Genomic DNA, 26040 nt, shown 5'->3' on the forward strand with positions numbered 1-26040 from the left:
TGGTAGACATTTCTTCATCCAGCTAAGTTGACAATGAAAACCAACCACTGATGGAGGAAGGTCATTGGTTAAGTAATAAAGAAACTGCTTGGCCTCATAGGTTAAAACATAGGTGGGAGAAGTAAACAGAACAGAATGCTGAGAGGAAGAGGAAGTGAGGTAAGACGCCTCAGACAGAGGCCATGCTCCCCTCTCCCAGGCAGACTCCATGAAGCAAGCTGCCAGGTCAGACATGCTGAATCTTTCCCGGTAAGACGGATGCTACACAGATTATAAGAGATGGGTTGATCGGGATATGAGAATTAGCCTGTAAGGGCTAGAGTTAATGGGCCAAGCAGTGTTTAAAAGAATACAATTTGTGTGTTGTTATTTTGGGTAAAGCTAGCCGGTGGCGGGAGCTGGGTGGCGGAATGCAACCCACAGCCCTCACTACATACCACAAATGGGCTGACATGGTGGAGCATGCCTTTTATCCCAGCACACAGGAAGCAAAGTTAGGCCAATCTCTGTTTGAGGCCAGCCTGGTCTACATAGTGAGTTTGAGACTAGCCAGGGCTGCGTAGTGAGACTCGAAATCCAAACAAACAAGCAAATGAAATTTTATTTTATGTTTTAATAAATATTTTATTTATGTTTTAATAAATAAAGCTTACCTAAATATCAGAAGGGCAAAGCTAAGCCACTAGAGGGCAAGCAGTGGTGGCACACACCTTTAATCTCAGGGTTTGGAAGATAGAGGCAGATGGAGCTCTTTGAGTTCAAAGTCACCCTGGGCTACACAAGATCAATGCAGAAACAAATCCAGATGGTGGTGCCTCACACCTTTAACCCCAGTACTAGGGAGTCATACGCCTTTAATCCCAACACTAGAGGGAACATAAAATGGGTGGAGAGAAAGGCTCTCCCCACTTAGTCTGTGGTTGCCCAGCCTTGCTAGAGGTAAGACTTCTCTAGTGGTTTGACTGCTTTGTTTTTCAGGTTGAACCCCAATATCTGTCTCTGCGGTTTTAATATTCCTGTTGCAGTCAATCACAAATGCTCTTTTAAACTAGAGAAGGTTATGGTGCAATACTGAGAATATCATAATGTTATCGTAATGATAATTTTCATTGTCAGCTTGACTAGATCTAAAATCTGATAGGTGATACATCTCTGGATGTCTGTCTGTGAGATTGTTTCCAGAGAGGTTCGCCCAAGGTGGGGATACCCACCCTGAGCATGTGTGGCACTGTCCCATGGGCTGGAGTCCCTGATTGAATAAAAGGGGGAGGAGAAAGAGAGTTGAGTGTTTGCATTGCTCTTCTCTCTAACTGTGGCGCAATGTGACCAACCACCTCACTCTCCCGGCTCTAAACCTTCCCCAGCTCTCAGCTGTGACCCCAGAGAGCCCCTTTCCCAGGGGCTGTTTCTTCTCAGGTACTGTCCCAGTGATGAGAAAAGCCACCAATACATTTTGTCTGTTTACCTGGACAGCAGATGTCACTACAGAGATTTTCGATCATGCTTACTCTTCAGGTCCCATTCTCAGACCATGGCAATTAATGAAAAAAGCCAGTATCTGCAGTCTGTGAGGGAGTATGTCCTTTCTTGAGTTTCTTTGAGATTTTCCTAGGTTGTACTCACTAACTCTGAACCAATCTCAACCTCAAGCAGGAAAACAGAGGTCATTAACTCCTTGCTGGCACCCCTCAGTGTAGGGAGAAAAGGCTGTATGTAACACCTATCCATGGTCACTTGCTCTGCTAGGCCACAGCAGCCAAGTGGGTGACTGATCACTTCATCGTGGTTGTGTGGTAATTTTAGCAGACACCAGCATCCTGCGGCCTGTTGTTTATAGTACAGCGTTTGCTAGTATCTCTCTAACAGGTTATTCTGGGTGTTTAGACTCACTGTAGGAAGTTCTTCAATGGACAACCCAGGAACTCATCTGTAAAACGCCAAGGGAGTGGCCCTGAATAGTGTTTAAAATGGTCTGTGTGTCCCAGAGTATCCTGAAAAACAAAGAAAGTAATATGTGGGTAGCATTTTAATCTGAGATACAATGTAAACCTGAACTAGCCCTTGGTCTGATGCTTTTACTATAGATGACCTGTTGCATCTCCAGTATGAAGCATGCTTTATGGGACTAATGACCTCTGAACTGACTATTGCCATCAACTTGATGCAAACTCACGATGGTGGTTCCCTGCGTTCTTGTGGCTGTGTGGCTTCACAGTCTTGTCGTTAGTGTGTTGAGAAGTCCGGAGTCACACAATCTCTGAGAACCAGAGACTGAACTTCACACACAACATGCCGGTACCAGGTAGAGAAGGTGTGAAAATATGCCACTAATATCAGCCGGAGCAATCCTTGATTAGTAGAGTTTTAATTTAGCACATAGACTGTAAGTGATTTGTACATAAAAAAACGACACAATCAGCATCATTGTTGAACAGATGAGTTGGGTTTTGGTTTCTTCTGCACACACTTTGCCTCTGCTGATGCCTAAATTTGCTTAGAGCACTCCAGTTGTCTGATTTACTGTTTCAATAGTTGGCTTTTCCAAATACTATCCCGGAATGATCTCCTGAGAAAATTATACCTTTCAGGCGGAGAGTCAGCAAACTGTCATAATATTTTCACTGTCTTACAAAGGCTAGGCAGAAAGTCAGCAAGCAGGCCGAGGATGGTGTTAATCTGTCTACGGGCTTCTTGGCAATATCGAAACCAATCTGCTTGGAGCAATTATATTTTTCTCTACAAGCTTAATTTTGTGACTTTTTTTTTTTGCAGAAATAGCAATGGCATCATCACATTAGGGTGTGGTGTGCACATTTGTAATCCCAGGAATTGAGAGGCTGAGGCAGGAGGACTGCCTTGAGTTCCAGGGCAGTGTGGGTTATATAGTGAGTGTTCAGCCAGCCAGGACTCTAGAGGGAGACAGACCTTCTTTCAAGAAACAACAGCAACAACAACAACAAAGAACCGTTTAGAGGGCTCAGGGGATAAAAGCACTGGTGTGTGTGTCTTTCAGCTTGAGTTCAGTGCCCAGAACCCATGGTGGAAAGACAGACTGACTCTGGAAGCTTGTCCTCTGACCCGACGTGTGCACATCCACACATGCAATTTTACACTGTAAATAAATATTAAAAGGAAACAGGGTTTTCTATCTATGTGAAAGCATTCCATCTGTCTTCCATACTTCCTTCGGACCATGTTGAACAGTTATCTAACATTCTGCCAGTGAAGTAAATTGTCCCGGAATCACCTCAGATTTAATTGAGTAAGGAACTGAAGAATTCTGCTTTTATGTCAAACATTTTTTTTTTTTGAGCATATCCAGAAGCAGCGAGATTGCTCTTAAAAGAGAGTTTTGCAAGAAGGAAGTTTTGAGGAAGTAGGGAGGATCAAAGTGCTCCTGGTGGCTCAGATAGTAATGTCACTGCACTCCTGGTGGAGGGTCACAGAAAATGCTGGCCTTGTCCCGCTGCCTGGAGTCTGACGGAGCAGAGAATTAGGCTTTACTCTGGGGTTGGACTTTTCCTACAAACTCTTTCTTTTCTTCCCCAACTGACCTCTGCTGGTGGAGTAGCCACTCAGGTGGCTACTGTTAAATGAAGATTTGATAATTGGCACTGTTTACCACATAAACACCGCCGAGAGGCCAGCATCTCTCTCTCTCTCTCTCTCTCTCTCTCTCTCTCTCTGTGTGTGTGTGTGTGTGTTTGTGTGCGCACGCGTGTACAAGAGAAGACTAGGGGTTGATGGCAGCTGATTGTCTTCGTTAGCTGCTGCCTGCGTCATTTGTGGAGACAGGCTCTCTCACTGAGTCTAGAGCTCACTTTAACTAGACTGTCTGGCCAATGGACTCCAGGCATCTGCCCATCTCTGCCTCCCAGTGCTAGGTTAGACGTCCACTACAGCACACCAGCATTTTTTATCGACACTGGACATTTGGACTGGGGTCATCATGCTTGTACAACAAGCATTTTACACACTGAGTCTTCTCCACTGTCCTTGGCTTCTGAAAGAGCATTTAGAGAAAGCAAGTCCGTCTGGCTTTTGGCACCTTCACTATTGTAGTGTGAAAAGCAAATACGTTTCTCATTTCAGAGCAATGCTTTGTATGTTCTCAACATTCAGACAAGAGACCTTTTACATTCAAGCTGAAAATCAAGTCTTCATCAAAGCAGAGTGTAGACTCAAAATTTGAAAGCTAATAGACAACTTCCAAAAAAACTTCACGAAGTTATGGATATGGGGCTGCTACTAGGGAATCAGGCCAGTAGATGGCGCCCTTACCTTGGAGCTCATAGGAAAGAATGCGCCCATGATGAGTTCTGCAGGGCTTGGTTCAGAAACTGTTGAGGACTGCGTTTTCGTATTTCTATTCAGATACAGTCTTGTAACAAAGGTTATTTTTACTGTGGGAAAGTGGATTAATGGACAGAAGCATTCTATAGTTCCTTCAGCGATGTGTTGCTCCTCCAGCAAATGTGAATTCTAAACTGTCTTTTCTCCCTTGTCTATGAGCGCAGAATCTTAATCTGATAAGCACAGCTGGGCGTACAATAGAACTGGAACAATGTCCCTTCCTTCCTTTGTTCCAGGGCCTTCACAGTATCTCAGAATCAAAATCTTGGGGCCTCAAGGAAAGGTAGTGATCAGCTCAGGGTAGCCAGGAAGTTTCAGAGGAGGAAATCAAGGAAGGCCCAAAGGCATTAAACAACTGGTCTAATCTGGTGTCTAACCTGTTGTCACCAAAAAGGTCATCAGGCTGGCACAACAAACACGTCATTCACTGAGCCATCATTGGCTTCTTGAGGCGCAATTAGAGAAAGTAAGTTTGAAAAGAGCCCACCTTCAACAGCATGGAGCTGATACAACCTTGTTAGCATCACAACCTCTTTACAGGTGGGCTGGAAGGGGAGGGAGTTTTGACCACTTATTGGTAGAGATGATTCTATCACCAGGCATTGCCATTTGGGGTTTATTTCATAAGCTTTATATACAAAGGAGCTCTGGTTTCGGCAATGACTCACTGTGCCCACATCAGAAAAGGTGCATAGGAAAGATATTTCTCGTAGAAATTGGTCATTTAAAAAGAGGTGCATACATCTTTAATTTGATTTAATTCAATCAAAGCAAGCATACGGAGACATAGCAGCTGTAAAACATCAAAGTGCTGAGCTAGTTAACTAAAGTCGGCTTTTTGTGTGGTCAGCACTTTTGCTTTGGAGGTATTTGTAGTCAGGGAACACGGAGAAGAATGGTGTGTGTGTGTGTGTGTGTGTGTGTGTCTAGAACAGGGTGTCTACTTAGCCTAAAGTCAGGAGATTATTAGATGCCTGTCCTACTGCTGTCAAAGAATTTCAAGTATTCAGCATGACAGATAAAAACAAAAGCATCTAATTTTATCATTGTTAAGATCAAATGAAATGGGTGCATGCATTTGCCTGGTTTATCAGATTATCCAAATTCAGGCAGTTTCTATTGAGGTAACTTCTTTACCACTCTCAGAGTGGCAAAAAACAGAGGGATAGAAATGGACCAGAACTGGACTAGGGCCTCTGTTTTTCCCTTTTAGCTGATATGGCTGAGATATTCTGTCCTTAAGTGTGTGAGTTCCAGGAGAAGATGGTCAGCCATTTCATTCACATCCTCAGTCAGGAACTGACCTAATTCTCCAGGCTGTGCAGGGACCCAGTCATTGTCACAGAAGTTCTGATGCTTCTTAGGGGCTGTGGGAGCAACAAGCTTCTGTCTTCTCTAGTCTCCTAATATTCTCCTGAGCCCAGTGCTCTTAACTTCCGACCTTGGAAGCCTGGCTCTCCTTAGGGTCCCATGTGGAGTCACCCACCATGCCTCTGCTTTTGTAACCCATGGCTCAGGGAGATCACTGAAGGATCTCCCACACCAACCACTTTTGGATATATATCCAAAGGATGCTCAATCGTACCACAAGGACATGTGCTCAACTATGTTCATAAGCAGCATTGTCTGTCATAGCCAGAACCTGGAAACAACCTAAACACCCCTCAACTGAAGAATGGATAAGAAAAATGTGGTACATTACACAATGGAGTACTACACAGCAGAAAAAAATGACATTTTGAAATTTGCAGGCAAATGGATGGAGCTAGAAAACATTATAGTGAGGTAACCCAGACCCAGAAAGACAATTATCACATGTACTCACTCATAAGTGTTTTTTTTTAAATATTTATTTATTTATTTATTTATTGTGTGTACAATATTCTGTCTGTGTGTATGTCTGCAGGCCAGAAGAGGGCACCAGATTTCATTACAGATGGTTGTGAGCCACCATGTGGTTGCCGGGAATTGAACTCAGGACCTTTGGAAGAGCAGGCAGTGCTCTTAACCACTGAGCCATCTCTCCAGCCCTCATAAGTGTTTTTTAAACATAAAGCAAAGAGAAGCAGCCTACAAATCACAATCCCAGAGAACGTAGACAACAATGAGGACACTAAGAGAGACATACATAAATCTAATCTACATGGAAAGTAGAAAAAGACAAGATCTCCTGAATAAATTGGGAGCATGGGGACCTTGGGAGAAGGTTGAAGGGGAGGGGAGAGGAAGGAAGAGGAGCAGAGAAAAATGTAGAGCTCAATAAAATCAATTAAAGAAAAAAGAAAAAAGACTCATACTAACTTCTTCCCAACAGGGTCTGTTCTATGTGGCTACCTCCTTTAATCATACGTGTTTAGAATGAGTGATGATACTGGAAGAGGCCACAGAAGACTCAAGTCTACAGGCTGCCACTTCTAGCTGTTTAGGGTAAGGTGGGTCTTCGAGCTCCCGCTGGGTGGAAGATCTGCTGGATTTCAGTGGGAGCTGAGACTGGAGCATGTGTGGGAACCAATCGCTTTTTCCTGCAGGAGGGGGCCTCTCCTACAGTGCCAAATGCTTATTGCCGCTCAGTGTTGTATTGCAAACTTGATTTCTCCTGTTCTCAGAACCCCTCAGCTTCCTATAAGGTAGAATTTCCACTCTTTGCCTACCTACTCCTGCGGGATGCCAGAGAGAGTCCCTGGGTTAATTTATGTTAAGCGATTTGTTCGAATCAATAACACTAATGGGGCTATTAAGACGTCGCCCAGACAATGGACCGTCCCCACCGTGTCCTTCTGAGAGCTTTTCTCAATGTCTCTCTTGGAGTGGGATTTGTGATAAATGATGAATGTAAATTAGCAAACACCCCCTTGAAGCAACTGTGAGGCGGAGGAAAACAGCATCCCTGATTGATTCACTTTGACTCTCTCCTGCCAATGTGGTGCTCAGACTGCTGAGTTCTGTAGCTGCATGTGTCTTCTGCTTCAGCCCTGCTGGGTTCAAATTGTGGGTGCCCATTGGATAGCTCTCCTCCCGGCATTATAGTGGGGACATGGTGCTACTGGCCTGAGACAGGCCACAGCGGGAGTGGGGCTCAGGAAGGACACACGAGTGTTCGTGGTTCATTCATATTTACCTGTGGGCAAATGCCTAAGAGGCACATGCATACTTTATTTTTAAAAATAGCTTCAAAGATTTGGAGGATCTTTTACTTTAGTTTTGTGTAGAGACCACAGAGAGAGTTAAAGTGAGAGAGAGAGAGAGAGAGAGAGAGAGAGAATGTTTTGGCGGTTTATAATTGAGATTTATTCCCTCACTTCCAATATACATTAGTAACTGGTGCTGCCATTGCTTTTGCTAAGGAAAATTAATTGCTTGTGTGCCAGTGACAACATAGTTTTGCAGCGTGCAGCCATTTGCTCTCGAAAGGAAACTGGGAACTGAAGAGGTGGCTCAGTGGTTAAGAGCACTAGCTGCTCGAGCAGAGGATTTGGATTTGTTGCAGGATTATGTGTAAACCCCGAGATTGTGCGTTATTTAATGGTGAAGCACGTCTCTAGTGGTGGTGCGGCTCAGCGCTAGTACACACCTTTCATCCAAGTGCTTCCTGCTTGAATACTATAAACAGGATTAAATTAGATCAACCGTAGGTCAAGAGGCAGAACAGGCAACCAGTCAGCAGGAAGTGAAGATAAAATTGTTAGAAGAAAGTGATGGACAGAAGAGGGGAGTCAGGAGGGTGGATAGACACACAGGAAGTAGAAGGGGGGTATTCAGTTTGAGGTTTTTTATTTGAGATGGCATAGGAAGAAAGAGATTTTTCAGGGATGTTGGATGAGTAGCAGGTTTTCACCCCAGCATCTGGGTCACAAATCTTTATTGGTAGAATCAAATTACAGTGATATTTCATTTGTATTTTAATAAATAAAGCTTGCCTAAAGATCAGAGTGCGGAGCTTAGCAACTAGAGGCCAGGCAGTGGTGGCACACACTTATAATCCTAGGACTCAAGGCCACTCTGGGCTATACAAGATTAAATCTGTCTAAAAGAGGAACAGAGCTCACACAAGTGCTGGGATCACACGCCTTTAATCCCAGCAGTAGGGAGGGGGAGACAGGAGTGATATGGTTGGTGGAGACAATTGTAGTGGGAGGTTTGGTGGAGAGCATTGCAGGCTGCAGATGTGTTGAGGACAGGATCACCCCTTGTTTGTCTTTAGTGGTTTGGCTGCTTAGGGATTGGGCACTAGCCTGATTCTATCCTTCAAAAAGCCCCAGATTGCTAATCTACAGTACACACAGGGATCTGTGGCCTTTGGCCAATTAAGATATTCAAGTTCAACTACTGTAGGCCCAGGCACTCTAGTTTATTTGTTAAAGTAATTATTATACAGTCAGTTCTTGAGGTCAAATGTGTGCATATGAAATAAAGAAGAACTTAAAGCAACAAAAAACCAAGAAATAATAACAGTTATTTTAGGTGTATCCAATGTGGGTTGCATCTGGCCAGCAACCGCTGTGAAGGAGACCTAACATAAAAATCATAAAGTTTATTAAATCACCGTGTGAGTTGTTGCCACAATTCTCTTCTAATTTAGCTGTGAGGTTCTTTATAAAAGGAGGTTTGTTTTTATTTTTAATTATTTATAGATGTGTGGTGTGGGTTTGTGCCTATGTACGATATCTGAAACTGCAGCAGAGGGAGTTGGGGTCCCTGGAGCTGGAGTTATAGATGAATGACTGGGAGCTGCCCAATGTGCATGGGAACTGAACACAGGTCCTGGCAAGAACAGTCTGTGTTTTCTGAACCCCTGAACCACCTCTCCAGCCCTGTGTGGTTCTCGAGCTTGAATTTTGTAAATGTGACACAGGGCCTTGAAGGGACTGCTGATGGAGAGAATACAAGCTGGAAAGTCCTGTGAGTTTCAGAGGCCGGGACTGAATACAGTGGATCTGCAGCTCTGGTTTCGCCTTCCCGGGAAAGGAATCACAGCATATAAAATGTTATAAATGAGCAGTGAGTGGATGGCGGCAGAGATCTGAGGAAAGAAAACTTGGAAGACAAACATTAGGTGCTGGATTTTGACATATGGTTCTGCGGCTTAACATCATGGCACACGCCGACAGTGTGGAAGTGCATAGATTTATGAACTTGGAAGCCATTAAAAATTCCAGAAGGAACAGATGCCATATGTCATAGCTGAGATTTACGGCACAAGCTAGACCATGCTTCCTATCCCTTCATCTCTTCCCCCATTTCTCTCTTCATCTTTCCATCTTTCCTCCCCACCTCTACCATGTACAGAACTTACGGAAACTGTTATTTCAGCTCAGATATCCTCATACCATCACTCTGAGTGTGGGTTCACAGGTCTCGTTTAGATACACCTTCAGGATCATGGTTTCTGGCTCTATGGTACCTTGGGATGGTGGTTGAATCCTAATGAAGACTGTCATTTTATGCTCAGTTCTTTTCTTCCTTTCTTAATTTTGGCACATGTAGAAGTGTGTGGTATACACACATACATGCATGTATTTGTGTGTATGTGGGCACACATGTCTGTGTATATACACCTGTGTGGATGTGAGCATGGATCCTGAGGTTGATGTGGCTGTTTCCTTGGTTGTTGTCTACTTTTTCATTTATTGAGACAGGGTGTCTTACTGAACCCACCTCTCTCCCCTTCCATATTCCAACTCCAGCTAATCATGCTGTCCTGAAGATCCCATCTCTGCTTCCTGTATACCCTGATGCAGGCAGCTGCCATTCCTGCTCAGCTTTTACGTGGCTCTGGGAATGCAAACTCTGGTCCTCATGACCAGGGGGGAAGTGCTTTATCCACTGAACTGTCTCCCCAGCCCCAGTTTTCTTTTTTTTTAAGTTTTTTTTTTTATTCACCATACTTTCTCATTCTAAAGTCTTCCAGCTCTCTTTTTGCAAATGCAAAAATACTGAGACAGAAGACCTGACCTAAAGCAGCGTAATGGCGGGAGGGCTTCTTTCATAGTGAAGGGTGTGTGGATATGAGCTTGAGGCAGCTGGTCAATGCATCCACAGTCAGGAAACACAAGTGAATCCTGGGCTCAATTCTCTTTCTCCTTCTAATTCAGTCTTGGACCTCACCCTAGGCAATGATGCTGCTTACACATGGGAGGGGGTGTCTTCCCACCTCAAATAAGCCTCTCTAAAGACTCCCTTGCAGACGAGCACAAAGACTTGACTCCTGTAAAAGTCTTGATCCTTTGAGTTGACAGTCTATATTAACCACCACATACGCTATTGAGCTCTTAGTGAGAATGGAAGGTGGCATTAATGACAACTTTCTAAGACCTGTTACAGATGCCATTCTAAGACAAGAGGCCAGAAACTTTTATAGATGAGTTCAGTTGAGGCAGAGGGGCTTCCTGTTCGTCTCATGGCTGCCAGTTAGAATCTGTTGATGAGTTAGTTTTGGGATAACTAGAAGGAGCGTGTACAGATGTGGTCAGGAATGAGAGAGCTGCCTCTTTAGATGGGGCCAATGTGCTTCCTGTTGATTGCACTCATGTTGTCCCAAGGGGTTGTTGTCACATCATGGTTTGCCCCAGTGCTTTCTGGTTGTGGCTTCAGCAGAACTGTGCTCTACGTGACACTGCTACACCCTTGAGACGTCCCTGGTCACCACATTCAGACATCACTGATGACTCACGGGGGCCATGTGATGATCATGTTGACAGTACTGCTTCTCTGGTATGTTGTTCTTGATGTATGTAGAACTCTCTGCCCTGCATCATTTCTCCACACACCTTCGCTTCCCATAAACTTGCTGGATAGAATGGTTTCCCGATCATTAAGGCTCAGTATTTTTAAAACATGCAGCATTTGTGTTAATGTTTTGAGAATTCCATGCAAAGTATTTTGGTCATATATAACCCCTTCTTCCCCTGACTCCTCCCAGCTCCACTCTCACCCTTTCCTAGCTGCCCACCCTCTTATTTATTTATTTATTTTTGCTAACCCTCTGAGTCTGGTTAATATCGTGCCTATACTCATGGGTGTGGGGCCACAAATTGGAGTGTGGTTGACCCACCAGAGGCCACACCCTTAAGGAAAACTGACTCTGCCTCCCCTAAAAGCCATCAGTTGTCTGTTGACTAGCTTGATCTTGTTGTTCAGGCAGCCACAAACTCAGGTCCGCACGCATAGGCAACAAGAATTCTCACCCGCGGGGTCTTCTCCCCACTCCTGCCACATAATTTCTGCGAGAGTCTTTATCTGAGACTGGCAAAAAGGAAACTCAATTAAAAATATTTTATTATTTTTAAATGTTTGCCTGTACATATGTCTGTGTGCTGCATGCATGCCTGGTGCCGGTGGAGGCCAGAAAAGGGTATCAGATGCCCTGGACCTGGAGTTACATAAGGTTGCGAGCCACCATGTAGGTGCTAGGAATTGAACCCAGTTCTTCTGAAGAGCAGCAAGTGCTCTTAACTGCTGAAGCATCTCTCCTATGCTGCAGAAGGGACTCATACTGTTAGTGTTTCACTCTGTTGGTGGTAACTCTCCTTTAAGTGGCAAGCAAATATGGCTCTCTTCACTGTTGAGGTTTGGTGTGCAGATGCGTGAGTAGAGCACGCAGCTGATGTGCTGCGGCTGTGCTCATTGCTGCATCAGCCCGGTAGCCATTTTCCAAGCATTTCCACCACTAGCTATAGGAATATATCCTAATTTCTATGAGATGACATTTTTCCATTTGTGGAGCCTTGAAAAAATCTAGGTGCCTCAACTCCAGCTAGATTTACTGAATTCTGAGAAAGTCACAGTTTTGAGGAAAATGAAATGCAGTGGCTTACCAAGCAATCTTAGTGAACTCAGATGACACCAAAGAGTTTACAGAAGTTTTACCTCCTATGCTCTCTTACCCCGTACACCAAACCCTTACGGGGGTCTTGCTGTCAGCCCTGCTTTGTGCTACTCAGGGACTAAAGGCTAGAGAGGATTTATGATTTGTTCAAGATGACCCAGTTGGTCACAGAACTGGGACTGACCCTAGCTGGTCAGACTCACAGTCCCTTATTACTTGTGCTGATTCTTCGGCTCTGAGCGCTCTCTTCTAGAATGTTCTTTCTTTTTCTCTATACTGAATGACACACATTACATCATTCCAGGACCAAACTGACTAGGTGTATGTGTCAATCAAACCTGCATGGGACATTATGGATTTCTGTTCTGTTGATGAAGAGCAAGCCCTCATCTCACTGGAAATAAAAGATTATTTCTCTCTCTCTTTATCCAGAAATCCAAGCATGAGTGATCATGTTTTAGTCAAAGATGGGTGAACATGACCTAGGATTATGGATTTAGGTAATGTATAAAGGGTTTGTTTAAGCTTTTGTTTTTATACTTATAGGACAAAAGAAAGTCTGAAATCAAAGCATGTTTCAAATGCTCTAGTCTGCAGGTTGGTGGGAGACTTTCTGCTATCAGTCTCCTTTGCTGTCTGATGACATTGTTTAGTTTCTGGGTTGGTGGAATCCAGTGCTCTGTAAGTTAATACATTCCAAAAGATTTTACTTGGTAGTCACCAAGGTCAAACACAGAGGCAGGCAGTGGAGGGCTGCGAGGGGGTGGAAGATGGTCCAAGGCACTTTGGTTCGGGGTCTGCAACATTCCCACTCTTTGCAGTCAGTTTGCAGTCAGCTTGTGGTCAGCTTTGTTGGATCTTTAACTTAGGAGCGACTTGCCACCCCCCTTCTGCTGCCATCCCCTAGGGAACTTCAGTTTCTAGTTCTCTTTTCTGGAAGGCAAATTACATCTCTGGAGATTGTTGATTTCGAGGAAGGGATGTTTTTCTGTGAGAAGTTACAATGTATCAGGACCTTTTCATCTAAGGTTTAAGTGGAGAAAATGGTGTCACAATCAGGCTTGCAGGCAATTGCAGGGGCGGGAGACACTTTGAGGTTTAATCTCTGTGTTTCTTTGTTGTCTGATTTTATGTGTCCGTTGCATCTTTTTCTGGATGTAATAATTGCCTTTTCTGTCTTGGCAATGGAAATCAAATTCATGGTCCCAGGAACCTTCTAGCTCTCCCATCCCCTGCCCTAGTCTTGAACCAGACCAAAGACAGTTTTCTCATTTGTCAATAGAACTGCTCCTGTACCAGGTTTCCCCTGAACATTTCAAAAGCCAGAAAGAATAGCCTCCCCACCTTCCCTGGTGTTGTTATAATTCTGGGCATAGAGTAGAACAATTAAGCAGCACAGCTGTGTAGACATTCCCAGGATCCTTTGTGAAGTTTGCACCATGAACGTGTATCTTCATTGTCTTTGTTCTCCATATGGACGCTCATTGTTTTTTATTTATTTTAAAATCTGTGTTTATGTACGATGGGATGTTCTTTAGCTGACATGAATTCCTGCCGCATTTGTTATGTGGCCATGAAGTTTTAGAGGGGAAAGCCCTTTTTGTAGAGAATTTACCTAGAATAAGTCATATCCTTGGAGTTAAAAGGACTGAAGTCTCAATCTGACTTTGATGATACCAGCACAAGGCTTCCCTTCGCCGCTCTGAGCTGTCGCTAGTGAGACTGCACTGTAGGTCACATCTTAGATTGAGATACAAGACTCTGCCGCCATTGCAGGGGTGTTTAGGAGTTCTGGTTTATAGTAGAACCAAAAGCACACTCATTTCATCAATCACGCTATCATCTGACAAGATGAGGGGCTGGGGAGATGGCTCAAGGAACCTTATTTCCCTCTCCTGAATCCAGGTAAAAGTGCTGGAAGTGGTGGTGCAGCCTTACAATCCCAGACTGGGAAGGTGGGGGTCTCTGTAGCTCACTGGCCAGCTAGCCTTGTCTAATTGGTAAACTGCAGGTCAGTGAGAAATGTCACAAAAAACAAGGTGAGCACCAGAAAGATGGCTCACTGGTTAAGACTCCTGGCTGCTTTTGCAGAGGACTAAGGTTTGGTTCCTAGCACTCACATGGTGGCTCACAACCATCGGTAACTCCAGTTTGAAGGGCTCTGACATGCTCTTCTGGTTTCTACAGACACCAAGCAGGCATGTGGTGTGTATCTATACCTGCATTCAAACACTCATATACATAAAATAAAAAACTCTTAAGTATAAACAGAGGTAGATGGCTTCTGAGGTTGTCCTCTGGCTTCCACTCACACATATGCGTGCGAGCGCACACACACACACACACACACACACACACACACACCCATACATGATGTGGGAAGGTCGTTTGTCTATCTGTTGCTTTCGTTGGTTAATTAATAAAGAAACTGCTTGGCCTGATAGGTCAGAACATAGGTAGAACAGAATGCTGGGAAGAAAGGAAGTGAGTGCAGACGTGATGGAGCCGCCGCCAGGTCAGACATGCTGAATCTTTCCCAGTAAGCCACCACCCCATGGTGCTACACAGATTATTAGATATGGGTTAAAGCAAGATATGAGAGTTAGTCAAGAAGAGGCTAGAGCTAATGGGCCAAGCAGTGTTTAAAAGAATACAATTTGTGTGTTGTTATTTCGGGGCATAAGCTAGCCAGGCGGCTGGGAGTTGGGTGGCAGGAAGCGGCCCGCTGCTCCTTTCTACACATATACATATATGTACTTGTGTACACATGCACCCATCCACACACAGAAAATAAACAACCCAACAGTGGGCTTGCAGCTGCTATCCCTACCTTGTAGGTTAGGACACAAAGGCACAGAGAAACAATAAATTGTCCTTTGTCATCAGGTCAAACAGTGTTCTACTTCTTGGCAGTTATGGATAGTGGGTCAGTAATCACAATGAGCAGGAATCTCATGGTGTACTGATTTAGATTCCTTCCGGTATAGAGCCAGCATGATGAACTACTAACTCATGGTGTGCTGACTTAGGTTCCTTCAAGTGTAGATCTAGGAGACACTATATTCATATTTTAGCCACAGTATTTTATTTCTGTCCTTTGAAAGGAGGTGTCTAATTCATTGCTTTTTCTTTAAGCAATTGCTTTCTTTGTAATACTACCTACTAGTTGACAACTGGACCACCACAGACTGGTCAATCAGTCTTCAAATGACAATGACCCAGTCCCATCCCTCCTTTGGGTTTGTATGATCACCAGGCAGAATGGCAGAAATTACCCATCCCTCCTTTGGGTTTGTATGATCACCAGGCAGAATGGCAGAAATTATTTCCTGGAAACAGTCAAAGAAAGAGTAAGTGTGTGTGTTGTGTGTGTGTGTGTGTTGTGTGTGTGTGTGTTGTGTGTGTGTGTGTGTGTGTTTGCTCTATGTATACATCTATGGGAAAGTATGCATGTGTGCATGGGTAGGTTCATGTACATATGTGTACATGCACAGAAGACAGAGAAAGATATCAGGTGTCCTCTTGTTTTGGTCTCTACCTTATTCTTTAAAGCAGGGTTTCCCCTTGCACTTGGAGTATGTGTTTTAGCTTGGTTGGCAGCCACCAAGTCACTGTGATCCTCCTTTCTTGGCTCTTCAGTGCTTACTCCCTGATTTCTCAGCCCTCACTATTTTTTTGTACTTGACACATCTTGATCTGTATATTAATTAAAATCAAAAGAAGCTCTTGGCTGTTCCATGTTCTGTTTTCAACGTTTCTTATTGTTCTAGTAAATACTTTTTCTGAATCTCAGAAACAAGTGCATTCTTTTTTTCCTGATTCATACTTGCAACAGGTAGGCAGGAAGTCAAAGGAATGACTTGCACTCACACCTTCTGCATCAGGGACATAGCTTTGAACTCTTCCAGTGTCAGATAGTGGACTAGTGGTGGCTGATGACAGTGGACTAGCCATGGCTGATGACAGTGGACTAGCCATGGCTAATGACAGTGGACCAACTGTGGCTGATGACAGTGGACCAACTGTGGCTGATGACAGTGGACCAACTGTGGCTGATGACAGTGGACTAGCTGTGGCTGATGACAGTGGACTAGCCATGGCTGATGACAGTGGACTAGCCATGGCTGATGACAGTGGACTAGCCATGGCTGATGACAGTGGACTAGCCATGGCTAATGACAGTGGACTAGCCGTGGCTGATGACAGTGGACCAACTGTGACTGATGACAGTGGACCAACTGTGACTGATGACAGTGGACTAGCCGTGGCTGATGACAGTGGACTAGCCATGGCTGATGGCAGTGGACCAACTGTGGCTGATGATAGTGGACTAGCCATGGCTGATGGCAGTGGACCAACTGTGGCTGATGACAGTGGACTAGCCGTGGCTGATGACAGTGGACCAACTGTGGCTGATGACAGTGGACTAGCCATGGCTGATGACAGTGGACCAACTGTGACTGATGACAGTGGACCAACTGTGACTGATGGCAGTGGACCAACTGTGGCTGACGACAGTGGACTAGCTGTGACTGATGACAGTGGACTAGCTGTGACTGATGACAGTGGACCAACTGTAGCTGATGACAGTGGACTAGCCATGGCTGATGACAGTGGACCAACTGTGACTGATGACAGTGGACTAGCCGTGGCTGATGACAGTGGACTAGCCATGGCTGATGGCAGTGGACTAGCCATGGCTGATGGCAGTGGACCAACTGTAGCTGATGACAGTGGACTAGCTGTGACTGATGACAGTGGACTAGCTGTGGCTGATGACAGTGGACCAACTGTGGCTGATGACAGTGGACTAGCCGTGGCTGATGACAGTGGACCAACTGTGGCTGATGACAGTGGACTAGCCATGGCTGATGACAGTGGACCAACTGTGACTGATGACAGTGGACCAACTGTGACTGATGGCAGTGGACCAACTGTGGCTGATGACAGTGGACTAGCTGTGACTGATGACAGTGGACTAGCTGTGACTGATGACAGTGGACCAACTGTAGCTGATGACAGTGGACCAACTGTGACTGATGACAGTGGACTAGCCATGGCTGATGACAGTGGACCAACTGTAGCTGATGACAGTGGACTAGCCATGGCTGATGACAGTGGACCAACTGTAGCTGATGACAGTGGACTAGCCATGGCTGATGGCAGTGGACCAACTGTGGCTGATGACAGTGGACTAGCTGTGACTGATGACAGTGGACTGGCTGTGGCTGATGACAGTGGACCAACTGTAGCTGATGACAGTGGACTAGCCATGGCTGATGACAGTGGACTAGCCATGGCTGATGACAGTGGACCAACTGTGGCTGATGACAGTGGACCAACTGTAGCTGATGACAGTGGACTAGCCATGGCTGATGGCAGTGGACCAACTGTAGCTGATGACAGTGGACTAGCCATGGCTGATGACAGTGGACCAACTGTAGCTGATGACAGTGGACCAACTGTAGCTGATGGCAGTGGACCAACTGTAGCTGATGACAGTGGACCAACTGTAGCTGATGGCAGTGGACCAACTGTGGCTGATGACAGTGGACTAGCTGTGACTGATGACAGTGGACCAACTGTGACTTATGACAGTGGACTAGCCGTGGCTGATGACAGTGGACCAACTGTGACTGATGACAGTGGACCAACTGTGACTGATGACAGTGGACCAACTGTGACTGATGACAGTGGACCAACTGTGACTGATGACAGTGGACCAACTGTGACTGATGACAGTGGACCAACTGTGACTGATGACAGTGGAGTAGCTGTGACTGATGACAGTGGACTAGCCATGGCTGATGACAGTGGACTAGCCATGACTGATGACAGTGGACCAACTGTGACTGATGACAGTGGAGTAGCCATGGCTGACAACAATGGATGAACTGTGTTTATTGATAGTGGTGCACTTCCCTCAGCTGTGGACATTTGGTTCTGTAATATGTCCAGTGCACATTTTACATACTTGCCTTAGTTGGTGTTCTACTGCTATGAAGAGAGACCATGACCATGGCAACTTTTAGAAAGCATTTATTTGAGGCTGGCTTACAGTTATAGAAGTTTACTTGATTATTGTTACGACAGGGAGCATGGTAGCATACAGGCAAACATGGTACTGGAGAAGTTCGGAGTTGTGCATCTGGATATGAAGATGTAGAAGAGAGAGAGAGAGAGAGAGAGAGAGAGAGAGAGAGAGAGAGAGAGAAAGAGAGGGGAGAGACAGAGAGAGAGAGCGAGAGAGAGAGAGAGAGAGAGAGAGAGAGAGAGAGAGAGAGGGCTACTGGGCCTGGCTTGGGCTTCTGAAGCCTCAAAACCCTCCCCATTGACATACTTCCTGGTTACCATGACATTAAGTTCTCTGCCTCTCCTACTCTCTCTCTCTCTCTCTCTCTCTCTCTCTCTCTCTCTCTCTCTCTCTCACACACACACACACACGTGTGTGTGTATGTGCTAGAGAGTGCATGTATGTGTATTGTGTGAGTGAGTGTGTGCCTTACCTCCTTAGGATGGTCTTTTGGGTGCTTTGGTCATCACTAAGCAAAAGTAACTGTAATAATACACTCAGTGTATACCTTTCTTGAAAACACACCTAAATACAACTTGACACATTATAAGGTACTAGGGGACCCCTGCTCTGGACTCTGTAGCTCTTTGTTGGTCTGTCTAGGCGGAGACAACAGAGCTTCCAGAATGTTGAACAAATAAGAATACAGATGACCTAAGCTCCCCAGTTTTGTTGTCCACATTGAACTGCTGTTCTCTGTTTCTTGGAGGATTGCTACAGGAACATCCTTAGGAAATTTGATAAGTGCCTGACATTATTAGCACTGTGTCAAAGATATGGCCACCCGTATGGCTTAGTGCCCTCTATAGAAGTCACAGTTGAGAAAGTCCTGCTATGCTCTAGGGCAGTGGTTCCCAGCATTCCCAATGCTACAACCCTTTAATACAGTTCTTCATGTTTTGCTGACACCCAATCATAAATTATCTTGTTACTACTTCATAGCCGTAATTTTGCTACTGTAATGAATCTTGGTGTTCATTTCTGATATGCGGCCCCACAGGTCTAGAACCACTTGCTGCTCTAGTGATAAGGAGTTCTACTTTCCTTGAGCAGCTTCTTACAGCTTTGGTTCTCTTTTTCCAGCAACAAAGATTTGAGTTTAATTTTCTTTTCTTTTCTTTTCTTTTCTTTTCTTTCTTTCTTTCTCTAAAAATAAAAAAAAAATCACATTTACTTATTGATTGATTGTGTGTCACAGCCCAAGTGTGGAGGTCTGTGATTAACTTGGGGGTGTCAATTCTTCACTCCCACCATGTGTGTCCTGGGGATTGACTTTGCACCATCTGGTAGCAGCAGGCACTTTTGCTTGCCAAGCTATTTTGTCAGCCAAGTCTAATTGCCTTTTCTTTTTACTACCTGAGAAAGGGAAAAAATATACACATACATAAAAACACACAGGAATATGCACACATATTACTTCTATGTAGATACATACATGCACACATATGTAATATACACTTGTACATGCATATACAAAAACATATATGCACACACATTTAAACAAACACATATGTATACATGGATGTACACACACATATGCAGTATATGCCCACATATACACCTCAATGTACACATACATACACACATGCATATATATACACGTACATGTTATGAATTCTTCATCTCTTTTGTATTTGTGTCTTGAATTTTCCTGGGAATGTATCATTATTGATAGCTCATAATTTTGTTATATGTGTTTATTGTGTTTTATTGGTTTCAGATTTTTGTAGGGTATTTTAAGGTACAAAATAATGATAAATAAAATGTGCTGCAGGAATAACAGCAAATCAGTCATAGGTTTTGTTCTTCAATTGAGAGAAATTACGAGGTAAGAGTTCTCTGATAAAGGGAATTCATAGCTGGGTTTTGGCAGTATATTCCAATAATCCTGGTACACAGGAGGTAAAGACAGGGAGTATCAAAAGTTCAAGGCTGGGTTACATTGGATAGTTATGGCTTTGTTAGTTTGCATGCATCCAAAGTCTAATCCAACCTTTGCTTGTAAAGCAAAAAAAAAAATCTATGATTAGTATTGGATATTGACATTTGAGAAAAAATATAGGCAGATGAAATGTTTTGAGATAAAATGTAAGAGAAAACACTGAGAAATGTAGACTTCATACTCAAACGGTTTTTGAAACAACTTATATTTATGTATGGTGCACACAACCCTGCACACATGGGAGGATCAGAGACAGCTTTCACGAACTGGTTCTCTCCTTCTATCATGAGGATTCTAGGAATTGAAGTCTGGGACGACCAGACTTGGCAGCGAGTGTCCTTGCCTGCATAACCATCTTGATGTCCCTCAAATGGATTCTTATTAGCAGTTTTCACAACTACCATGCCCTTTTCATTAAAATGTATTAGCATATTATACATTTCACCAACCTTCTCTGTTTAGTTTCAGGTAACCATTGACTGCTCTTTCTCTGCCTACTTAGCCAAGTTATTCAGTGGCCTAAACATCAGCATGGTTTAATGTGATTGTTATGTACAGTAATTATATACACATAACACACAAATCTTTTATCATATACTATACAATTCAGTATATGTGAGTAAGTTGCACAAAAGCAGGATTAACTTGTGATTTGGGAGTGAGCAGAAAGATGTTTAACAATTTAATCTTCCTCAATAAAAATAAATCTTTTTATCAGTAGGGAGTGCTGAGAGTGAAGGCAGCATTGGATCAGCCAGAAAGGGCATTACCATGAAAACAAGAATACAAAGATTGTCTAATAATAAGACAGTAATCCCGAGACTAATTCTAGTGTTTTCATTAAGGGTGAACTGACTCAAAGTATACAAGTCATCCTTAATGTCAGTCCAAAGTGGGAATACGTGGTGAATTATTAGGGAAAAATGATAAACACCAGGACTGAAAATGAGCATCAAGAAGGAGCTGGAAGCATCGCCATGGAGATACCAATGGTGTTTACATGTTGAAAGCCTCAAATACCCATCAAGAGTTTCTATTTAATCAAAGTCCCAGCTGCTCTTTTGAAATGATTAAGGCCAATAATTAATCTAAAATACAAAGTGTAGCTAGGTGTGGTGGTGCAAAGAAAACCAGCCTATAAATCACAATCCCAGAGAACCTAGACAACAATGAGGACTCTAAGAGAGAGATACATGGATCTAATCTATATGGGAAGTAGAAAAGGACAAGATCTCTTGAGTAAATTGGGAGCATGGGAACCATGGGAGAGGGTAGAATTGGAGGGGAGAAGAAGGAAGGGCAGTGGAGAAAAATATATACCTCAATAAGAACAACGAAAAAAATCTATGAATAAAAAGGTGTTTATTCTTTTTGGGTGCCTGGGACGCCCTGGAGCATTTCACCCTCCTGAGTGTCAGCCTCCTCTTGTCCTTGGAACAGTCACCTTTAAAGTAAAGATAGAAATGCCCATCCTTCCATGTTTCCTTCTCTAGCTATCTAGGATTCCCTGAATAGAAACAAGAAGAACAGCAAAAGCAATTGTTTTTCCTTCACCAGCTTGAGAGAAAATGGGGAAGTCAGGATTTATAATGGATTCTAGTTTTTGATAAATTTCCACTGCATTTTATTTTTATTCTGTCTTTCCCCCTCTCTTCCTGAGAGGGAGAATGTGAATACCTCTCTGTGTGCTGGCAGGGAGGAGCCCAGGCAAGGACATCAATCCTTTGCTGCTGGGGGTTAGAATCGGCTTGTGAGCCTCCAGGGTGTGGGAAGCATTCCCCAGGCCTCTGGCACAGCAGCCATTACTCTTAGCCACTGAGCCCTCTCCAGTTCTTCACTACATTTTAAAGAAGCAAATAATTTATATAAAAGGTACATAAAATATCTTAAGGATATTGAGTAGTTTAATTAGGATTCACTGTTATTTCATTTTAATAATCTCAACTGTGCATGCATCATTAGTTTTCTATTAATTTCCTTATTATGGTCATGTCTCTTTATAAAGCAGAGCTATTAAAATTAATGTTCTACAACATAAAGGATAATTAGTTTATTGTAGTCTTTAATGGTTCTGGAAAGATTAATTTCTGTCAAACTATTTTTTTTACTTCTGTGTCTTAACTCTAAGCCTGGGATTCTGTTATTGTGGAAGAAAGAGCATTCTCTTTGAGTGCTTTGCTTTATTTGAGTGTTTTCATTTGTTGTTGTGTTTACTGTCCAGATTTCAGGGTCCAGATTTCACTTTGGTCCTTAAACAATGGCAAGGAAGACTGAGGGCTGACAAGAGGGTAGTAATTGCAGTGGGTCGTGGTTGCCACTAGATGTCCTTGTGTGGATGCTCTGTCTACCTAAAGACTTTAATTAGCCAATAAGAGGCTGAAAAAAAAAAGACTTTAAAATAATGAGCTGCCTCTTGGCATTAGATAACTTGTCAAGGGTTTCTTCCTGGAGACGCGAGTCTCCCTCTCTCAGCAGCCATTGACTGTCTTGCTTTAGGGTTGGGACCTTGCCAGCTTTCCCCTGTCTCCTTGGCATGTGGGAATCCAAAACAAGTAAGTAAATAAATAATTTCAGTGGAGAGAGAGAGGAGAGAGGAGGGGGAGAGAGGAGAGAGGAGAGAGCGAGAGAGCGAGGGAAAAAGAACGAGATCTTTACGGTGAATTAGCACGTGGTACTTTCCCAGCTCTCTGGAGGATGATATCCAGAGGATTGGAACTGGACTTAAACTTGGAGAAAATCAAATAGTCTTAGTTTTAGGCATTGGGTGGGATATCCACTTGTACTCTGTCGCTCTCTCTAGAAGGGTTGGGATGCCCTCTATGTGCAGTTGCATATACAGACCATTTTAAATCTGCTGAGGTAAGGAGTGGTTTGGGTTTTTTTTTTTTCCATTTTTTTATTGAGAAAAGGAGAAAAAAAAAAACAAGTTTCCACCTCCTCCCAGCCTCCCATTTCCCTCCCCCTCCTCCCACCCTTCTCCCCCTCCTCTCACCCTTCTCCCCCTCCCCCCATTCTTCTCCCTCTCCCTCTCCAGTCCAAAGAGCAGTCAGGGTTCCCTGCCCTGTGGTAAGTCCTAGGTCCTCCCCTCTCCGTCCATTTCTAGGAAGGTGAACATCCAAACTGGCTAGGCTCCCACAAAGCCAGCACATTACGTAGGTTCAAAACCACGTGCCATTGTCCTTGGTGTCTCATCAGCCCTCATTGTTCGCCATGCTCAGAGAGTCCAGTTTTATCCCATGCTTTTTCAGTCACAGTCCAGCTGGCCTTGGTGAGCTTCCAATAGATCAGCTCCACTGTCTCAGTGGGTGGGTGCACCCCTCGTGGTCCCGACTTCTTTGCTCATGTTCTCCCTCCTTCTGCTCCTCATTAGATAATCAAAATGGGAGATGCTTGAGATTGTGTTTGCTCATGCGTATATTTGTATTTTCACTCTGAATGTGGAAGAGTATGGTACTCTGGCAATGAATGGATGGTTCAACAATTGACCCACGTAAATGATGCCGAAGGCACATGGAGGCGTTGAGAAGTCACACATACCTTTAACTGTAACTCCTGTGTCCTCCGTGCTTTAGTAAGATAGACTTCAGCCACCGGGCGAAAGGCGCCCGAGTGGACCTGAGCTTCTTTCTTCACAAGTTTGTTTTGTTTAATTTACAGCTCTCAATTTATCTATGAAGGAAGGAGGTTTTCGCTCATAGTGTCCGTTGCTCAGTTTTAGGTTGTACAGAATCATAAAATTAGACTGACATAGTAATGAAATAAAGGTTGTTATGCTCTATTTTGAAATTGTCAGAAGAATTAATCGAATTTTCTTTTTTAAAATCTGGAGAGGTGCTTCAGTGGTTATGAGCACTGACCGCTTTTGCAGAGGACTTACATTAATCTCCAACACCCACATGGCAGCTCACAATCATCTGTAACTCCAATTCCAGGGAATCTGATGCCCTCTTCTGGTCTGTGTGGGCACCAGGCAGTCACCTGGTATATATACACACAAGTAGGCAGAACACCCATACACATCAAATCTTCAAATAATAATAATATTTTTAGATTATTTTATTTCATGTGTATGATTACTCATCCTGCATATGTGTATGTGTTCCACATGTGTGCAGTGCCTGAGGAGGTCAGAAGAGGGCATCAGATGCTCTGGAATTAGAGTTACAGATGACTGTAAACTGCCATGTTGGTGCTGGGAACTCATCTGGGCCATATGGAAGAACAGTCAGTGCTTTTAGACACTGAGCTAGCGTTTCAGTCTCCATAAACCAATTTTTGATAAAAAATATTCATAATTTTCTTACTTAAAACCTGAATTTGATGAAAAACTTTTTATGTTAGATTATTAGAACAGAATATGATTTCACAGATTAGATCCTGTATTTAAAATGCAAAATAATTAGCTGAATATACTCTATTGAATTTGGGGTTGCATAATCTTGTTAAATATTGACTTTGTAGTCTGTGATATGTCACATATAACCGCACATAAAAAAAATAGGAAAACCAAAGAATTCATGGGAAATAACCAAAATTGATTCATCATTTTTTGAGAACTCTTTTCTGTGACAGCTTTGGTTCAGTGTGGAAGAAAAAGACACAAGTGGCTCTTTTGTTTCCCTGGTGTAGAGTGATCTTTGAGAACTGGTGACATTTGGATAAGCTCAGGGAATGAGGGCGATTGCAGGAGATTGACAAAGGCCGTCTTTGTTCTGTCTCTTAGAGACAGGCACAAAATTCTGTAATGGAAAAGGTAAAGTTTGGCAATCCTGGACAATAGTATTGAAAACACAGAGTGAAGATGTAAATCTTTCTAACAAGGCAAAAGAGAGCATTAAAAATAACCACATGGGACTCAAAGGTCAGATAACAAGTGCTTGAGAAGTTGTGGAAAAATCCAGACCCAGATAGGAATGCAAAGGGGTACGGTCAACTTGAAATCTGGTCTGGGGTTCCTCCAGCACAGAAGCACAAGCTACTGAGTGTCTCAGTAACTCTGCTCCTGCGTGTATGCCCCAGGGAAATGAGCACATATGTTCTACTTGAGCGTTTATAGCAACATGTCCTGTCACTGCCTGAAGATGGTAATAGCCTGAATGGTCATCGCTGGATAAATGGATGGGTAAGATATGGTCTAGCCACACAGTAGGATAGCTCTCCACCCACAAAAAGAAGTACAGATATGTACTCCACCCACAGATGAACCTTGAAAACACCAAGCTTCCTATGTAGATTAGATCTATGGAAAGTAGAAATAGACAAGATCTCCTGAGTAAATTGGGAGCATGGGAATCTTGGGAGAGGGTTGAAGGGGAGTGGCAGGGAAGGGAGCAGAAAAAAATGTAGAGCTCAATAAAAATCAATAAAAAAATTAAAAAAAATACCAAGCTTAGTCTAAGCTACCAGTCATAAAGGACCACAGGCAAGATACCTGTGTCTGCAACAAATAGAACAGGCACGCTGATGGAAAGAGGAAGTAGGTCAGTGTTTCTCAGAGCTGGCAGGGAGGATCTACAGCGAATACACTTGAGGTGCTGCTTAGTTAATGGACACAAGTTAGGGCCACATGAAAGAGGGAACCTCAGCTGAGAATATGCTTCCATCAGATTGGCCTGTAGGAAAGCTTATGGGAACCTTCTTGATTGCTGGGGGAGGGGCCAGGCTCCTAGGCAGGTGGTCCTGGGCCCTAAGAGAGCAGGCTGAGAAGCAACACAATAATCAGTGGCTTTCCACCGTCTCTGCTTCAGTTCCTGCCTTCAGGTTCCTGTCTTGCTTGAGTTCTTTCCCTGGCTTCCCTTCACAATGGACTGTAAGCTTTAAGGTGAAAAGCCTCTGGGCTCTCCAACT

Source organism: Microtus oregoni, unplaced genomic scaffold (assembly GCF_018167655.1).
Source record: "Microtus oregoni isolate MIOR12 unplaced genomic scaffold, Mior012 000002F_ref0000024, whole genome shotgun sequence".
In the NCBI taxonomy this organism is placed as follows: Eukaryota; Metazoa; Chordata; class Mammalia; order Rodentia; family Cricetidae; genus Microtus; species Microtus oregoni.